This window comes from Malaya genurostris, chromosome 3, assembly GCF_030247185.1.
Source record: "Malaya genurostris strain Urasoe2022 chromosome 3, Malgen_1.1, whole genome shotgun sequence".
In the NCBI taxonomy this organism is placed as follows: domain Eukaryota; kingdom Metazoa; phylum Arthropoda; class Insecta; order Diptera; family Culicidae; genus Malaya; species Malaya genurostris.
In genome coordinates, this window is record NC_080572.1 from 91,278,695 (window position 1) to 91,296,230 (window position 17,536).

Below are 17,536 nucleotides of genomic sequence, written 5' to 3' on the forward strand. Positions count from 1 at the left end.
GCCACACAGCCAACGCTACGATCGATCTTCTGCGCACAGACTTCGAAGATCGAATTATCAGTCGAAATTCGGATGTCGTTTGGCCGCCTCGGAGCTGTGATTCGACGCCTTTAGACTATTATCTTTGGGGGCTGTCAGAGATAGGTGTTATGTGGACAATCCAGAGACAATTTAAGCCTTGAAGGACAACATTCGTGCAGACATAGCTGAAATAAAGCCGCAAGCAATCGAAAATGTACTAAAAACCTGGACCGACCGTATGGCGTACTGTAAGGCCAGTCGAGGCAGCCATTTGAATGAAATTATATTTCACAATTAACCGGAAGGATTGTATTCTAATATGAAAAAATAAATTTTGAATTCGGATGAACCGTTTGTGTTTTCTTGTGTCTTTAAAAAAAAGTTACATGGCGGACCTAGTAGTTCGAAAATTGTTCGATACGGTTGTTATAGCGACGCAAAAACTTGAAGCGAATGCTTCTAATTTAATCTTACTTTTGAAGTCAATCTATCGCACAGAGACAACAGATCTCACTCTAACTAATGGTTTCCGTATATGAGATGACCAATGGAGCTGAGACTAATGAGGGTACCGTTACCCTACTTTTATCTCTACTATTGGTCGATCGTTAGTCCTGAGCTGAAACGGTGGCCTTTATTACCGTTCCTGCATACACTTCCTCTTACACTTCATTCACAGATCATCTCACCCATCTGGTCTCACATGAAAACGACACAACCTCACCAAATAAATTGGATGAACATCGTTAGGCAGCTATCAGTGGTTTGCTCATTTGTTCAGTCTGTATTATTTTATTCCATTCTACAATATTCTATCTCGTTCCACAGTATTCCATGGTACACAAACCACCAATAAACGTCAAAGATGTACTCGATCTACCGTTCATTTGTTGTCATCGTTTGAAACCCAATTGGGATACGTTCACGCCACTTAATTTCCACTTCACACTGGTAATAAGGGCCGGTAGTATGAAAATGAAACATGAAAAAGAGCTCAGTGATGCCCTACCGGCCTCTCCAACCACGAATGCTGGAGCGTAATGCAATCAACATCTTGTTCAAGTCGTTCCATATCTTATTCATTTAATTCAATAATGAAGCTAAAAGCTGTAACACATATCTTTATCGAATTGTAACGCTAATTGATTGTATCTGACGATGTTTGGAATACCGTCAAGCCCACCAACCAGGGGAGGGCAACTCGAAACATAAAAACGTTTTATTTTAATTTTACTATGGGATCTAGTTATAAGTTGAGGCTTATTCAATATAACACTTGACCTTTGGCCACCGGATTCCATACATTTCGTCCATATTTCAGCAATTTATTGATACCATCTTAAAAAAATATTCATGGTAAACCATTCGACGACGACTGATTGAGAAGTTAATGGAGTATAACTGTGCAACTGTTTGTCGGAATGTGCGGAAACAAAAATGTACGGCGAGTTCGATAACAGTTCCCTAGTATGTCTCTTCAATAGTGGCCTTCTCCAGTTGAGCGATACGATACGAAAGTTAATTTTGCCATGTCTTCGGCCATTTTTCAAAACGATAATTAGCCTAATTAATCTAAATTGACCTAATCACAAGGTTAAAATAATTCGTATTAAACAACACCACACTGCACAGTGGTCCTACTCATGTCAAAACATGCGTTTTTTGTAGTTGTCATTAATCCACATACAAGTGATTTAAAAAAATATTTTGCATACAATACGAAATAAAGCGTTTGTGTCTTTAGAACAGTCATGTTTAAACAAGAAAACATGACGAAGAAATGAACACTTTGAAATACATTTGGGGACCACCAAAATCGAATTTTTCCATCATCATGTTTTTCAATGAATTTTTAGAATGTTTTAATTTTCAAAATACATATTTTTGTCAAAAAATACATATTTTTATTTTTACAAACAAAAAAAAAATGTTTGAAAAATTTATTTGCAAAGTAAATATTCAAGTAACAATATCTCGAAAATGTGGAAATATGTGAAGTCGATTTCAACAAAGTTTGAAAGTATGATCACTATTAGAAAAATTAATAGTCGCAACCTAAAGTGGTTTAAATTTATATGAAAACACACTTTCAAAAAAGTATGTCCTATCATTCCACAATATAACATATGCAGCATCCTAACTTATTATATTCATTAACCTTGCACCTTAAACCGAATGGTCTACAATTTTTCTAAAGGCGTGAATTCTCTATCTTGTATTGTAAGCAAAATGATTCATTTAAGGATCAAGAGTAAACCAAGTTAACTCGTGTTGGTAATTTGTGTTTTACGTACATTTTATTTGGTACGTATGTCATAGATCTATGTGTTCATATATGCAGTGCAACCAGCTTATCAAAGTGACTTGCATAAAAACTCACTTTCAAGGATCACATTGAAGGAATCCAGGCAAAGTGCAATAAATATATAAAATGTTTATATCCTCTTATAAACAGAAATTCTAAGCTCTTTCTAAAAAACAAATTGTTAATTTATAAACAAATTTTCAGGCCAGCCATGCTTTATGCAGTACCAATTTGGTCAAGTTGTTGTTCCACCAGGAAGAAAACGCTTCAAAGGAGTCAGAATAAAATTCTGAAAATGATTTTGAAGCGTCCTCCCTGGTTTAGTACAAATGAGTTACACAGACTTACAAATATAGAACCATTAGATTTATTGTTACATAATATTATAAGCAAATTCCGACAAGAATCGATACAATCTACAATTGAATCGATTCGCTCTCTGTATTATTTAGTAAATTAGTATATAAGTTCCTTTTCCCCATCACACAATACAAGTAGGTTTAGAATTTTCCCTACATCTCAGAATTGCGTAAGCCTCATGGTAATAACCAAATCATGTATATAATAGGGCTAAAAAGTCACCACTTGTAGTTGAACACCCAATATAATTAAATTTTAACTCATAAATAATTTAATTTTAACTAATATTCCAATAAAAAAAATGACTTGCATGATTGAGTTTCAAACAATCTTTGTTGGCAATACTTTATTCTCAAATGAATGTTAAGCCTGATTTTTTAATACGAACCAACGTCACCTGGTGGACTCACGTGTTATATTCAATCCATCGGCCACTGCCGATCGCCAGCTAAAGGCTAGATCTGCCAAAATCGACCATTGCTACCCCTATACCACATCACCTAATGTTACTATCCTAGTTTTATGTTACTCGTTACATAAAATTAGAAACCTCAACCGAAATTATTGAATAAAAAAAAGCCTGACTTTTTGGATGAAATATCAGTTTTGATTAATTTTTCACCAATGTTTGATGGAGAATTGCGAACATTTTATGAATGTAGATTTTAATTCCCTAATAAAAAAGTTAGCAACACTGCTTCAAAACGGAAGAGTTTTAGACTAAGATTTTGGCTTTTCTTGAATTGCAATTTTAAGCAGAATGAACCGATTGGTTTATTTTTCAACCATATGGAATCAGGAAAGTAGCGCCGGAATTTGTTTTTACGAACACATTGTTGACATTACTCATACGCTTACAAAGAGTCTTGCTCCTTAACTCACTTGTAGGTGGAATGAAGTTGGTTCGTATGACCAAACTTCGTATGATGTACAAACTCTACTAGTTGTTATTCAAATTTAGATGATTTAATACGATTTTAACATTGTACTTTAAACGACGGTGTGTGTTAATTTTTCTGAATCCGAAGAATATGCAATTTAAGCAGGTAGGAGCATAAGCAAAAGATTGGAAATATCTGTTCTCTAAGGAAAGAAAGTGAGATATTTTTTTGAGTATATGACTATTACTTCCCGTAGTTAATCGAAAACCGGGAACCAGGATAGCCGGAATCGGTTTGTATGGCTGCCCACTGATAATGGCTTCAGTAGTGCATAGGCCAATTTAGTTTTTCTTCTGTTTGTTTGTTTTTGTTTTGCCGCTTTAATTGAAGATGCAAAACACACTTTACCTTATAATTCCGGAACCGGATGAACTTTGGAAGTTTTGTATAGGATCATAATACTTTTTATTTGAACTTGAATTTGTTAAAAACGGTTGTGCCATCTCTGAGAAAAGTGGGAAATTAATTTGAAATTGGAGTTTTTACACTAATCACCCTGTAATTCCGAAACCGAAAGATGAATCGAACAAAAATTCAGGAAATTTCATTTTATTTTCATTCTTTTTGCACATCAGAAAGTCCGATTCAAATTAAATCTTGTATGGGGCTACAGGACCTTTCACTGAAATCTAAGTTTATGAAAATCGGTTCAGCCATCTCCGAGAAAAGTGAGTTCCAAATAATGTTACATACATACATACATACGCACATACACACATGCACACGTGTACACATACACGCGTTTGCGTACTCGACGAACTCAATTGAATGGTATATCACGTTAGGCCCACCGAGGTTCGGTCCAAAAATCGGTTTTCACATTGATTGCATAACTTTTCTCTATAAGAAAGGCAAAACACGCCCCAAAAAATGTAATTTTTATACCTATCAGTCTGTAACTCCGGAACCGGAAGTCGTATCTGGATAAAAATTGGTTGTGTGATATGGGATTGTAAGACCTTTCATTTGATGAGTGGTCTCAACAAAAATCGATTGCACGTTTTTAGTTCATTTTGGTCATTTTACCCCGTAACTCCCGAATCAGAAACCGGATTCAGATGAAATTCAATAACAACCTATGGGCCTTTAATTTAAATATTAATTGAAGAAAATCAGTTATGCGGTCTCTGAGAAAATGGAGTGCACTTTTTCTTCATTTTTTTTTTGTACAATTTTGGACTTTAAAATTTCATCTAGATCCGACTTCCGGTTCGGGAGTTAAGGCGTTAAATGTGCAATATGAACTAAAAACGCGCAATCTATTTTCTCAGAGACCGATCATCCAATTTTTACGAACATAGGTTCAACTGGAAGGTCTTACAACCCCATATAATCCTACCAAATTTCATTCGGATACGACTCCCGGTTCCGGAATTGCAGACTGATAGGTATTAAAATTTAATTTTCAGGGACCGTGTTTTGCCTACGGTCCCACGGTCCCATACGGAATTCCTTCTGGTTCCGGAGTTATAGGGCAAAGTGTGTTAAATATTGTACACCGTCACTTAAGCCGGTGAAACAAAACACGCGAAAAAATTTCGAAACTGGACGCAAAGCTACCCAAATCGATAGCCATTATCAGTAGGCAACTGAACAAACCGATTCAGGCTATCCTGGTTGGTCATGAAAACAGAAAGATTTTGACTAAACAATGATCGCATTCTTCGAAAGTGACAAAACGAGACGAAGTTAATAGATTTCCGTACTGTAACCGAGTTGTTCTAATATTCTAGCTTTTATTAAGGTAAAGCAAAAATCAGGAATTGTTTACTGAATATAATTCTTCGACGCTATGAGGTATGAGTGAATTCGAAAATATTTTCAAATAGCATTATTTACAGTTCTTAAATAAGGATAGATGAAAAAATCAGTTTACTATTTTTTTAAATTTATGATACTGAAATTTGCAAACTTTTAACAATCAAAATTCGAAAACAGTCAGAAAGGGAAGACAGATGAATTAAATTGTGAAACTAGGAAAATTTGCGATTAAGAATCTCCAGAGTCAGGTCACGAACCCACCTTGGAGATATTTTACCAACTTCGGTGGCCTCTAGCGACTGATTTCTGTTTCTTTAAATTGTTCGGAATTTCATTAATCTCGTTTTTCGTTCTCGGTCTGTTTCTCATTGGCTGTGATGAAAAGTAAATACTATTTCAAGACAGCTTTGGTTGCGGGTAAGCAGTTCGATGCATAAGGCTTGGTCCTACAATCCAGATGTCGTATGTTCGTGTCCTCACCTGGAACGATCATGCTGTAACACTTCCATATGACAAAAACACTGTATTAAAGCGAGGTGGATCGATGAAACTCTGTCTCAAAGCTAGATCTTTTCTGTTTCTGTCATTTGTTCTGAAATTCGATTGAACTAGTACCTATAAGAACCCGGAACTAATTTCGTTTAGTGTGGTTGTCCTCCAGTAAGATTTCCGTGATGATTATGGGGACATGAGGATGTTGTTTACCATACATAGTAGGTAGCAAATGCGTAAAGTTATCATTTCTGAACATTGATGGAGGTTTAATTTGATGGCTTCAAACCAAATAACCATTTGATTCCGCTTCCCCCGGTTAATTTTTCAGTGGAGGTAAAGTCTACTAATATATATGTTTCACGCGGGTTACGAGAAAAAACACACAGTTCGGTAACAGTTCATGATTCAGAGATCATCACTGATAAATTGTAAATCGCAGTTCGAATGGACTCGACGCTCGATGTCAGATGTTCGCCTTGCTGGTCATCATTGACCGCTCCATAGGAAAGAAAGAGAGTGAAAGTTGCTCACTACCGAGTGTCTCCAAAGCTGCCATTAGCTGCGGCACCGGACGTACATCGGATCGATTCGAACCGTCGAAGATGCGGTTGTCGTAATATTCAAATTGTACCCCGCGATTACACACATAAACTAACCGCACGGCTGATAGTGTGAGTGCGAACTGGTAAGTGCCATCGCTAATTCACTGTTCGCTTGAGAGTAGCCCACTTTGTTTGCTCATTTGTACCTCACTTAAACAGCAAATTATGGAAGGCCTCTTGATTTTTGCATTGAGTATGTTCGTCCTAACGCCAGTTATTTGCCGTAATTTGTGGCATCTGAAAAAGCAGATGCAATTGAAACAGAAACAAAGTGTAGAATTCAGCTTTCAAGTGAGCGCGATGTGGTATTATTATTAAGAGTATTATGTATGGCCACCTAACAGTGGCCAAACATCAAACCGACAAAGGCCTGAAGAGCGATAAACAACACCCCTCGAAAATCAAATGCCATTGAACTAATCATTTCGCGTACCAAACAAAAATATATAAAAAAAAGCAAGTCATTTGCAGGGCACAAACTGCAATTTAAAGGCATGAGTTCTCCAGAACAAAGGCCCGCCGCTAATAGCAAGTCACGTTCCACCGAAAGCCTCACAAACATTTATCGTTTACCGAACCCTCCGTCTCAGATTAATTGAACGTGATTTTTTGCGCTCACTTGAGTTCAAAGTGCCTACAGTTTTGGCATTCTGACTCATTTCGTAACGAAGCGTTTCTATTTTATAACTCCGACACGCAAACGGACAGGAAACTATGCCTACCTCCAATCAAAGCCCGCATCTCGCGGGATATATGTTTTGTGCCAAAATTATGCTAATGAGCAACTCGTCGCAAGAGCGGTATATGTCAGAGGCGACCAATATCTTCGGCGTTGGAATTCCAATCGATAGCAACGGCTATCTCTGTCCAAAAAGAGGCTGTTGAAGACGTTTAGCATATCGCTTCCGATATTTTTGGGCGAAATGGTTGGCTCTGAAGCTGTGCCGGTACGTTGACAGGCATTGGTGTCAGGTTACAGTCGAACCGGTTGAACGGACATTCGGACGAAAATTTACCACTCTGTGGCACTGGGAGTGTGGCACTGTTATCGGTATGCAAATTGAACTGGTCGAAGAATATTATGGCGGTAGATTGGCGGTGTGTGATAACCTATCATCCGATCCAGCATAAACCGATGGAGCTTTCGTTCCACGGCAACCCCTAGACAATTGATGCCAATTTGAGTGTTGCCAATTATGATTCAATTTTGAAATACTGATCAAGCTGGGACCGCTCCATCTTCCGGGTTCATAGACGCTGGTGGATTTGCTATCGGTCCAACATATGCTTTCCAACAAAAACTCTGTTGCTCGCAGTGCTACCCAACAGATGGTTACGGGAAATTATTATCGATTAATATCATATTATCTCGTTGTCGTGTGTTACAGGCGTCTGATATATAATGTATCAAAGTCCATTTGAAGGATAGAGGAATTGAAGACTGTCCGAGAAAGCATGGACGCAACCAAAAACCGCTGCCATTTCGCAATGGTTCAGAATCTGTCAATTTTTATGGCTGCGTCCTGTTGTTTACACTCTTCTCTAACCACTTGTGCAGTTGTTTATTCGTTTTCATAAGTTTGTTTCAAAATGCGTGGACTTTCAGCAGAGCAACGTCGAAAAATTATGTACAAATGGTACACAGAACGCGAACTGTCACTGAGAAAGATAGCAAAATGGAAAGAGTAAATGAAAAAGCCGTGTGAAATGCAATCAGGAAATTTGGTGAGGATAACACCTTTGAGGATAAACCGAAAACGGGTCGAAAAAAAGGTCCTGCTAACCCTCAGTTGGATAAACGTATACTGAAGGCGTTCGAGCAAAAGAAGGAGGTTTCAGTTCGGGATGTGGCCAGAAAAGTGGGCACTTCGAAGTCAAATGTTCTTCGTGCTAAAGAATGTTTGAATCTTCGAACCTATAAGAGGCAGAAACAACCAAAACGTAGTCCGAAACAAGAAGCATCGATCAGGCCGAGGGTTCGAAAGCTGTACAATACGATTCTTGCTGGAAATTTGAACTGCATAATCATGGACGACGAAACCTACGTGAAACTCGATTAGAAATCCTTGCCGAGACCACAATATTAAACGGTGCGAGAAGGCAAGTGTTAAACCAGTCCGAGACATCGATTGAAATTTTTTGGTAAGAAAGCAACGGTCTGACAAGCAATTTGTAGCTGCGGTAAGATTTCGAAACCCTTCATCACCACTGCTTCAATGAACAGTGAAATATACATCAAGGAATGTTAACAAAAACGACTTCTACCCATGATTCGAAGCAACAAGGATCCTGTTGCTTCTGGCCAGATCTTGCTTCTTGCCACTACTCGAAATCAACGGTAGAATGGTATACTACCAAAAATGTCACTTTCGTCCCAAAAGACATGAATCCACCAAACTGCCCACAACTTCGACCAATTAAGGAGTTTTGAGCATTAACGAAGGCACATCTTAGGAAACATGTCTCGGCAGCCGAAACCATTCAACAGTTCAAAAAAGATTGGAAAAAAGTGTCAAAACTTGTCGCCAAGAAGTCGTACGGAATTTAATGAGGAACGTTCGCAAGAAGGTGCGCCAGCTTATCTACAATGGCTAAGTAGCAAATGTTGTGAATAATATTCTGTTGTTGTAGTCTAATATTATCAGTTTATCGAATAAAATTTGAATATCTAACACTTGTAAATTATTTACAGCGAAATCAAAGTACGTCCATACTTTCTGGGACAGTCAAGTGCAACTGTATGACATTATATATACACCTTTGGAAAAACATCGTGTAAATTTAGGTCTTCTGAGATCTTTATATGTCAAAAATGAAATATGTTCACAGTTAATTTAACACATGATTCATACATTCTGATATATTTTTAAGTGCTTGAAAGACTGGGTATGTTTCATAAATTTTCAAGACATTCTAGTAAGATTCTGTCATATGACGAATAACGTTCTCTTTTTTTTGTGTCGTATGTAAATTTGCGTAAGCGAGCATTTTTTGCTGTGCATACTAATTATCGGCCCAGCCAATATTTGCTTCTTTGGTTCAGCTAAAGACTATCGGTTCAAGTTGCGGTAACTATAGATTTTTTATTATTTTTTCCATTGGAATCCGAGTAAAGCAGTTCTACAATTACACAATTTTACATGCCCTTGAGTGTAAATTTACATGAACATCCGACGCTTTATACATCTGACATCTAACAAGATGTAAAATCATAAGATATTTTAAAACTGTGTGTAACTATATTGAAAAAAATCCCTTCTTAATCCATCTAGTGGTGTGATAATGCCTTTCTCTTCTTTCATAACAGTCTCATGAAAATATATTTCATATTTTTATTAAATAATTTCGGATACTAATTTTGACACCAATTGATTCAGATTGATTCGAGTAGTTCACAAAAGCATGCTTCAGTGTTTATGTCACACAGTCAGCATCATTTTTCCAAACTAGTGCTTGACATTTGCGTTGCCTATTTGTATGAGAACAGTGATGCTAAACCAAAAAACCTTTCTTAGTCCTTTTGAGTGGAATTTTCATAGATCTTGAAAATTCATCATAGGGGGGCGGGGGTGGCTTACATGAAATTTCCGAAATCGAAAAAAAAATTTTGATGCCAAGAGGCTTAGAATTGCATGAAACGTCGAGATTTAGTGATATTTCGAAAAAAAATTTTTTTTTAAATCGACTTTTTGGGACTTATCAATATTTTCAAAGTCCCAGAAAATTGATATTTTCAAAAAAAAATTTTTCTGACATGACACTAAATCTCGACCTTTCATGCAGTTTTAAGAGTTTCGGCATCAAAAAAAATGTTCGATTTTGGAAATTTCATGTACTCCCCCCTATGGTGCTTTTTCAAGATCGAAAATTTTTAAACCTTAACCGCCGGGCAGCACCCCTTACGCATGTCCGATTTAGCTAAAATTTTGCATGAGGGCATTTTTCGAGGTGCTTAAACTTTTGAGCACTAGCGCTTTACGAAATTAGAGGTGATCCCAAAATATTGGCACCCTTATATATACCTTTAGATAAAAAAAGAACCGGAATTTTCATTTTAAAATTCCCGCACTTGTCCAATCGGTAAACTTTTATTCTCTCAACGTTGGCAACACTTTTATACACATTCTGTCAAATTTTGACGCATATCGTACGATTAGTTTTTGTTTGGCGTCTATACAAAGATGTTGAAAAATTTTCGTGTGGCGATTTTTATAATGGATGAAAATTTATCATCATATCTCTGGAACCAAAAGTCACAGCCATTTGATCTTTGAACAATCGCCCAAAAGTAGCTTTCAAACGAGCCCAAGTTGTTTAAATCGGTTCAGCCATCTCTGAAAAAATCGAACGCGTTCAAATATCTTCGAAAAGTGCACACACGCAACAACCACCCAAAATGAAAAAAAAAATCTACTACAACTATGCTACTAGGATTTTTTTCACTTATTATAATTTTGCGCTGAGAAATAGTGGAGACTGCAAACCGTGATTTCTAAAACATTATTTTTCCCCGAAAAAATTACAAATATTGTTGTAGGGATGCAAATCATTTGAATTATTTTTTATTTTTCAACGATAACTCTAAAAATTTTGCAGAATTGGTATTTTTTTCATCCGAAAGTTACTCTACAGTTTTTTCATTTTTCAATATACAAAGCGTTTTTGCAATATACCGGCTGAATAGTTAATAATTCAATGCATTGCAATTTGTTTTTACAACGATTATTGTTTTGATGCAGATTTTCAATTCAACTTACTTCCTTGATTAATAAACTTCCTTTTTTTCTGTGTACACTTCAACAGATTCTACTTCCGAAAACGTTTAATTAAAAAAATACCCGTGGTATTAGCTCTTTTTACCTGCAGAACCGTCACTTTCCAATAAGCTACACGCTCTGAATACGCACTGTGTTATCCATCAATATATTGCTATTCTGGGATAACTAAAAACCCTGTCTGATAACAATTTTTGTAAAGGGACATCAATGAGTTGATGAACTTTAAGCGGTGAACCCGGTGTTCAAATGGCTATTGTTTAATTCCAAAATTTTCACTGAAGACAAGCGCGATCAAGACCTGGAAATATCTCATAACCCCAATGCTTTGGCCTGAGCTGTCAGTTTATTCAATTCACAGGATACTGGTATTACAAATCAGACCTAGTAGGTTCGAGCACCGATCTGATAGGGTTCCTAATATCAATAAGATCGTAGCACTTGCCAAGTAATGCTTTTTCAACTAAGAATCTATTGCAAAGTCTAGTGAAACAACGCGTAGAATGTAATACCAAGGCTTTGGTTTGCCCGACACGCAGGGTCACCAATGTTCATGATATATTTGGCATATGACAAATTTTACTTATTTCGACAGGCACTCTAACAAACCAGATTTTGTGATTTTAATCTTATTTTCTGCATATGAAATAGCAATTTTCGCAGTTCTTTTTAAATATATATATAGAATAAATGGTTGAAAATCGTAAAATAAGTAGAATATAAAAAACTGTAAACACATAAGTATAGTTACTAAGTTTCGCTCAAGTAGATTTGAGCTTTGCGTCTGTGTAAGACATCAAGTGGCTATGCACGAGATTCTAATTTTCTAGTCGAGTTAAAGACGAGTTGTAAAGAAATAAAATATGCTTGATTTTGCCAGACTTTTTCTTCCGAGAGGACCAGATTTAATGTTTTCAGTACTTGGCATCCCTGCTGATACGTTTTCGGCAATTCGAGTAATTTTTTCACCAAATCAAAAAATCAAGTGGACCCGTACATTGTTCCAGTTTATTCACAGCATCAAAAATTAGATATATTTATTTGGTGGAAGATGTAAAAATGCAGTAAAATTGATCCCAGTTCATTCAAAATTCGCGTGGCAATATTAGAACTTCATATATTGAATTATAACTTACATTTCTCAATCAAACTCCAAAATCTGTGATCATGGATATGTTATTTCCTCCCAAAACAACCGACAGCAGGCTCCGCGTTCCGCTCTGTTTTTCGACCGAACAATTGATAGGATCACCAAGATTCACCAACCGAAAAAATTTCCTTCCGATCAATATCAAACCACTGTTTACATACCAAAAAAAACAACTCGCTGCACCACCTAATAAACTTCTTCAAACGCTTCGGTTTTTCGTTTCACTTTCGATAATCCACTCGGTTCTATTATCCCTATGCTCACGAGCAAACCGATGTTTTGCCCATACTTGACCACGGTCACTTTCGGTTATCTGTTTTTTTGCTCTTCTATTATACTTCTTTACCGTTTTCACTAAATCAAATTATTATTTCTTCTCTATTTTTGCCACTTTTTACCCTGCTGTGAGTAAGTTTCTTGCGGGAAAATATTTATCTAATATTTCACTAATCGAACGCTTCCCAACATTTCACTGCCCGTTTGATCACTTTACCTTTCGGTTCGGATTTCAGACGGCGGTGGCAATGATTCGTAGTCCGGTCAGACGTCTTTCGTTTTCCTCCGACACCGGACCAGGGCACGAAAATAGAAGAGAATTACATAAAACTCGCCACTCGACCGATGAAAGGGGAGGAAAACCGACAGCGGTCTCAGGGGTCCAATCTTGTATAGTTTTAAGCTCAAATCGGTCCACTTCCTGAGCTTCTCATTCAACTACCACTTGCACAAAACTTCACTGCTCTATTGTATTGAGTAATTTCAGTTTTCAGATTACCAGTTTTGGTTTATGTTTTTTTTTCTTGCTATTTCATCGTGCATTCGAGTTTGCGAAAACACTTTCCGTGAGGAAGAAACCCGCATCGGGGGTGGCGTTTATTGGGTAGACGGTGAAATTTTTCTCAAGGTAGCTCGGAAATGATGATCGCACAACTCTCGTATGCAAGGTGAGTCCACCGCGCGGCTCTTCGCAACTTAGAGCGTATGTTGATTTTATTTTTCTGTCACGATAGAGACTAGACAAAGTGGAACTTCACTAGAGCCGAACTGCTAAGCAACTTGGTCCACAAACGGTCACTCTCAGCTGGTTTTGCTAACCATCCAAACCGTTCGTTTGTATGTTTCCACACAGTTCGTGCAGCGCAGCGAGACTCGAACCAAGTTTTTCCTTTATGTGTATATTTTTATTAGCAGTTTATTTTGCCTTCACTGGCCGCGAAGAAAAGTGCACAACTTCACTTTTATTCCTATGTACGCACGCTGGTCAGCTGAGTGGCAAGAAAAAAGTTTATCGTGTTGTTGATATAGCTGGAAAAGACAAAACACTTCGATTCACTGATTGAGAAGCTGCGTCGTTTTTTGAGAGGAATATCAAATCATTTTCTCCCACTCTGTCCACCGTCCTACCGTTACTTTGTTCGAACGATTCCTTGTACAAAAAATCAACCAAAATTAGTCAAACTTGAACTTAGTTTCCACTATATTTTCGGACACACAACATCCATCTATTGTTTTGTTTGTCTCTAAATCACAACAGCTAAGAACACCTCCGAGAATTGTTCTTTTGCGATTAACTGCACTTCGGTAAGATCCGCACCACCTTTTCAGAACAGCGAGCTTATCGGGGCGACGGTTACACGTTAACTAATCCATAAAAATCTGAACCCGATCGGAGACACCTTCCGTCCGAGAGTTCGAGGTGCGATCGATTCGCGGTTGCTCACAGCAATCTACTAAGTGATCGCATGCGAAACTCAACATGGTCAGGTCGACCCGAGCGATTCGGCGGTGAGCACACGTACCTCGCCACAACTACACCTGTGCAGCGAGCGGCGAAACCGAGACGACCTTTTTTTTGCCAACGACTTCTGAGAGATTATTCTACAAGGCGGCGCAACACGTCGTTTCGTCGTCGTGATGTCGCACGATTGCGCGCGCACACACCTCCTCCACAAAGTCTGACCTGAACGCAACCCGAAGCAGCAACGGACTGTTGCTCGCTGGTTCACCGTTGTGGTCACCTCAGCATGGCCCGGCTCGTTGCACAAGCAACACGATCAGCAAACGAACGAACACCACACCACAAACATAAATCTACCACCACCATCAGCAGTAACAATAACAACAGCAACCGAGGCTTGGTCGCAAGCAAAAGCACTAAGCTATTATGGATCAAACCACGGGAATGGTGCGATGGAACGAAAGGAAAAGCTTGAGGTTTTTTTTTAAAAGGCTAATATCGACTCTCTAGAGAAGTGTTGGGTATTCATGAAAATGGAAATTAAGTCTTCTCACTGGTCGAGTTAGTGAGGTGCGACAAAGTGTTCACCACTGAGACGCATGTTCACCAGTCGAGTCCGTGGGTCGGGTATGAGGTAATGTAGCTCTCGTGATCGTGATTTGCGTGAGCGGTTCTTTGTTGTTATCAACTATCAGTGATGGAAGCATTTTTCGGAATGACACTTTTCATCTTGTCTCTGTGTTTTTTTTTTTTTTGTTACAGATTTTAATCCTTAAATGCCTACTGTCATTCAACTGGCATCGCACCTGCATTCAAGGGCTCAATTGTTATAATTTATCAAATGAAACACTTACTAATTTATCAAATGATACTTACTTTGGTTAAGAAACTTAAATGAGAAATCAATGCATAACTATGATTTATGTTTTGATCTTTGTTAAGACGTAGAGCCGTTTTGAGATAGTTTCAAATATGATCAGTAACTAACGGGGAAAAAAATTGGAAAATTGACATGCGAATGCAATTATGTAATAAAAATCGTGAAAATGTTACCGCATGAACGGGATTGCAAGTGAATGCCGTGATGACCAAGTACAGCAAAGCATGCTTGGTTCTTCTAATAAATTGGTATATCTCTTCATGTGTTTTTATATGCAGGGTAGTTCAATTGGTAAAACAATTTCCCCGCGTAGGAGTTGGCCACGGGTTCGAGCCCCGCCTCTGCGGTAACATTTTTGCGATTTTTCATTACATATTTGCATTCGCATGTCAGTTTTCCAATCTATTTTCCCCATTAGATACTGATCATTTTTTTTTTATACTGATTTTTTTTTGCATAACAAGTTTGAAAACAGGTTGACTAACCGAGGAAAAAAGATTGACCCTTAAAAAAATAGTGAATTGATTTCATTTTCTAATGGACTCGATTCATTTTGAGCAAAGTATTCCTCAAAAGTCCAGCGGAAAGTGAATGATAAATTTAGGATAGAGTAGGCTGAGTTATGAATAGAATTTAGTTGAACGCTAGCTGAATTACCCAGTGTTGCTCGGAAATGTTTCGTGAAGATAACACTGCAAAAAGTTCCAGGAGACAGTATGCTAGTATGTCATCATAGAGCTAAACATGAACAAAATTTTTACGGTATTCTCGTCAAATCTGGTTAGTTTGATCTCTGATCTCTTTATTTTGGAACATTTCTACCACCATTATCTCAATTAACACCTTTTTTTTATTCAATAATATAATATAATATTAAGGCACACTGCTTAAGCTCTAAGATGCCAAGGGTATTTTCTAATCTCAATTATCGTCTAACTTCAAATTAGAATAGTATCATTATGTAATGTAGTATCGGGGTCGCGGATTCTGGAAAATCCAGCTTTCAGCTGGCGATCGGTAATGGCCGGTGAATGTAATTCAGCATGAGAGTCTTCCAGATATCGTTGGTAATTATTTATGTTGGCCGAATTCTTCGGTCCGTGTGGGTCCGCGGGAATCAATTAACAGCTTCCCAGTAACCTCTGAGAAGCAAAAAGTAGCTGTGCTTATGAACTTTTAACGTTAACGTTATTAACGTTATTGCATAACAGTTCAAAATAGGACAAGTAAGGAGTGTATTGAAAATAAGCTATCCACAATTTTTTTTTCAAATTATAATAAAAAACGATATTTTATTCAAACTAAAAATTGGTCCTTTATTGTACGAGGTGAAACTAGAGCATAATGAAAACCGGATGAAATTTAAGTTATTCCTTCTTGAATTTTTGATCGAACGCTCTTCATCAAGTTCCAAACAAGTGTTGCATCGCATGTTTTCGACGCTTGGACCTAATTTTGTTGAACTCTTGCATGATCCCAGCTGCCTTATCAATCTTCTGAGGGGAAATTTGGTGGATTGATATTTTTCTCAGCGAAATTTATACCCTTTTCCGCAAGCCAATTGAGAGTGGTTTTGGCATAGGTATCCGACACTAAATCCGGCCAAAACAGTGGATGTGTACTATGCTTGTTATATAAAGACGCCCTGTAACTGCGGAACCGGAGATCGGATCTGAATGATATTTCACAGTAGCTTTAAAGATAATATGAGATTTAATTTAAATCAAAATTTGTGAAAATCGGTTCAAGCATCGCAGAGAAATCGAAGAGATCGAATTCTATTTTTGGAGTTTTTCTTCGCCACTTACGATGCTTCCAGAACAGTAAAAGAGGGAACTAGTAGTACCGAATTAAGTTTTTATGCCCACAAACTAACAAGCTCTGCAAACTAGAATAATTTATCAGACAGCTTTATGGAATTTGTACCTGTTTTTGACCATCGTTCCATCCATAGATAATTGTCTACTTATCACACCTTAGTTCGGGAACCGGAAGTCAAATCCCGATAAAATGTTCGAGAATTTTTTTGGAAACTATAAGACTTTTTTATGAATCTTATTTTGTTAAAATCGGTTCAGCCGTTTCAGATAAATTGAGTGTTGTTTTTCTCTAATTTTCACATATTACCTTGTGAGTCCGGAACAGGAAATCGCATCCAAATGAAATTCATTAGCAGGCTATGGGATCATAAGACCTTTTATTTGAATCTTATTTTGTGAGAATCGGCTTGGTCATTTCTGAAAAAAGGGAGTGCATGTTTTTGTTACATACACACTTAAAAAATACCATGTGATTTTACATCTTATTAGATGCACATAAATGGAGCGTCGCAGTTCACGCAAATTTACGTCGAAGAACATTTAATATTGTGTCTAAAACTCCATGACATGAAATTCATTGAAATAAAAAAAAAATACTGATAGCAACCGACGCGACTTGAACCGAGAATCATTGGAACGCAAGTACGTCTGTTTATCGACTGAGCCACAGAAGCATGCGTCTGCTTGG

The 17,536-nt window shown here is 37.5% G+C and overlaps 1 protein-coding gene across 1 annotated transcript in view; it reads right to left on the reverse strand.

The window, feature by feature from the left end:
• The window catches only part of LOC131438003 (A disintegrin and metalloproteinase with thrombospondin motifs like), a 432,210-nt gene extending 418,055 nt beyond the window's left edge, over positions 1-14,155 (reverse strand). The window contains exon 1 of the mRNA XM_058607737.1: positions 12,397-14,155. The gene's annotated coding sequence lies outside the window, so the exon portion shown is untranslated. The remainder of the gene's footprint in view (positions 1-12,396) is intronic.
• Positions 14,156-17,536: the final 3,381 nt, after the last annotated feature.